Source organism: Nicotiana tabacum, chromosome 8, assembly GCF_000715075.1.
Source record: "Nicotiana tabacum cultivar K326 chromosome 8, ASM71507v2, whole genome shotgun sequence".
Lineage (NCBI taxonomy): Eukaryota > Viridiplantae > Streptophyta > Magnoliopsida > Solanales > Solanaceae > Nicotiana > Nicotiana tabacum.
In genome coordinates, this window is record NC_134087.1 from 74,382,691 (window position 1) to 74,385,717 (window position 3,027).

At 34.8% G+C, this 3,027-nt stretch overlaps 1 non-coding gene across 1 annotated transcript; it reads right to left on the reverse strand.

Moving 5' to 3' along the window:
* Window positions 1-2,718: 2,718 nt before the first annotated feature.
* LOC142163748 (small nucleolar RNA R71) lies at window positions 2,719-2,825 on the reverse strand. Its single transcript, XR_012694677.1, has one exon. It is a non-coding gene; the product is annotated as a small nucleolar RNA R71 (small nucleolar RNA).
* Window positions 2,826-3,027: the final 202 nt, after the last annotated feature.

A 3,027-nucleotide genomic window follows, 5' to 3' on the forward strand; every position in this document is an offset into this window, starting at 1 on the left:
GGACCTTAGTCGGAGACATTTTTTAAATAGATAGTCTTAACTTTTATGATATCAAACTTATTTTTATCAATTGAATGCGCTAAGATGAAACTATTATCAAGTTATTTTACGAGTGATATCAATGTTTTAGAAGTAAAAAAAATATCATTACGGACTATATTTAAAATAGTCATTTCAAATTGTTTGAGATTGAGGTGTGAATATTAAATTTGCTTCTAAGTTTATCGTGTGAAATTCATATAATTTTTCTGTTGTTAACTTGATAATGATTAACAATTATGTACTTTGAAGTATTCTACTCCTTTAACAAAAGTTTTGTTAGCTGTTTTCTTAACCATTTAATCCATATTTAAATAATCAAAATTGACAGAGACAGAACATACAAATAGCATATTCATTATTCCTTGCGAATACAGAAGGTAAATTTCTTATGAAAAATGTTAAAAGACATTGAGAGATTAGAGAATGGAAATGAATAAAGGGGATAGTGATTATTGAACGTAAAGACTTACCTACTTCCGATATCTAACACAATCCAATAAATGCATAACATGCGCATATGAACTTCTATTATTTAGTCACATTTAATTTTCTCGAACGTATCAATAAGCTAGAACCAAAAAGTTTCCACGATATACCCGAACAATCATTTATAGAATTTAATATTAATATTTATTATTTTTGAAATTATATGTTGGTATGATTTTGGTGTAAAAACCGCACACCTAGTATAAGAGCCCGTTTGGCCAAGCTGTCAAAATCTACTTATTTTGAAGAAAAAAAAAATTGCTTGGACAATTCATTTTAGAAGTACTTTTTGCAATATTTGATAAATAAATTGTGTTTGGCCAATCTTTCTGATATTCGTCTTAAAGTATGTGTATATACATATTGCCTCGCATTTTACTCATGTTTCGTAGATTTAGGATGTGTAATGTAATAATTTGTGATTCGTGGTATTTTTACGTGTAGGAATCATTACGAGGCAATATGGGACGAAGCTGCACGAACTGAAGCAAAAAGGAAACGAATGAAGAATTGCCACAGTGTAGCGCCAAAGGCTTGCGTGGGGCACTACATGAGGCGCAATATCCAGAAGCACAAAATTCCCAGCGCCAGGGCCAGCGCCCCATGCTACCCTGGGCTCTGGGTGACGAAAAAGTGTCCTACATCGACTGGGACAAGGTTATTTCAACCTAAGACACCCCAACTTGTTTAAAAGCAAGTCTAGACCTATTTTGGAGGGTAGACGCCACTTTGAGAGGAAAATACACACACGAAACACTTGGGAGCAAGAATTCTCAGCTTTTCTTCATCTTTCTTAGTATTTTAACCTATTCAGCACTTGTAAAATTATTTTTATTTTATCATGAGTGGCTAAAATCCATAAGTTTTGGGGTTGTGATTTAGCCATGAATATTGTTGTTTGAAGTTGACTTAACCTTGATTATAATTTGCTAATATATGATTGTTTCTTCAATTCTGTGATTAATTGCTTAATTGTCTGGCCAACAGTTGGATTCTATTTACTATCTATACGATGCTTGGGAAATCTATGTCTAGATTAGAGAATAATTAAAGAGGGCATGATCTTAACTATGAGTAGGGGCATATTTGTGGTTAGAATAGGAATATACCTAGTCACCATGCTCAATTGAATATTTTAATTTTAATGCATTCTTAATAGATTGATTTCATAGGAATATAGGCGTTAATCTATTTTAAATAGGCGAGTAGTAATTTAGGAAATACTACGATAGCAATTATTCGATTAATTAGAAACCATGAGCGAATTGTATGAAAGGGAGAGTTAATTAGAACGCAATAGGATTGGTGAATCGATCACAACCCCGGAATATCCATCTCTACTGAATACACAACAACTATTCTTTGCTTGATTAATTAGTTATTTGTTACAATTATTGCTTAAGATAATCACACTTTTGAACTCTGGTTGACTCAATTGGATAATAATCTTGGTGAAACTAGTGGGTAGTTAACACAACTCTTTGTGGGTTCGACACTTGACTTATCATTTTATTACTTGTACGATCACGTATACTTACGTGTACGTTTGTGAGCAATAAGTTTTTGGCATCATTGCCGGGAACTTGAATATTGACTACTTTACTAGCTTTTACTTTAGTTATTTATTTCGTCAAGTCTAACGTTTCTTATTGGTTGCTCTACTGTCAGGAACTTTGATTGAATGCGAATGGTCAGAAGCCAGGATAGACTTCAAGGCTTTGACCCCGAACCTGAGAGAACATTTCATATGAGGTTGAGAGAAGCAAGGGACACAGATAATCTTCAGGCACTTGTTCAATTACCTGTGAACATGGTAGAGGAGCAACATATAGCTGTTCAGGAGGTGGCGATGCTTATCATTGCCAATGTCACCTCCAACATTGTGAAGCCTAGAATCACTAGGCGTTTTGAGTTAAAATAGAGCATGATCCATTTACTACATGTAAATGGGCAGTTTATAGGTCTTCCATACGAGGATCCACAACAATATATTTTGAACTTCTTGGAGATTAGTGATACTTATATCACTAACGGAGTCACTATAGACTATGCGAGGCTCACAATGTTCCCATTCTCTCTGTTGGTGAAGCAAAGCGGTGGTTGAAGGCGGAACCATCTAATTCTATCAAATCATAGAATGATCTGGCAAGAAAATTTTTGGCACGGTTCTTCCCTTCAGGCAAAACTTCTATGATTAGAAGTGATATAGTAGCTTTCAAACAGAAATCAGGGGAGTCTTCATATAAAGATTGGGAGAAGTTCAAGGGGTTGCTCAGAGATTGTCCTCATCACAACCAGACGAATAAAGTGTTAGCTCATACCTTTATAGAAGGGCTACATCTAGAGACAAAGATTGTAGTGCACGCTGCAGCGGGAGGTCAAGTGCTAGAGAAAATCTTCGATGATATTTATGCATTATTGAACAAATTATCCAAAAGCAATCCTTATTGTCAAGGAGATATGGAGACATACAGTTCAAAAATCTGCATGGTCCTCGAG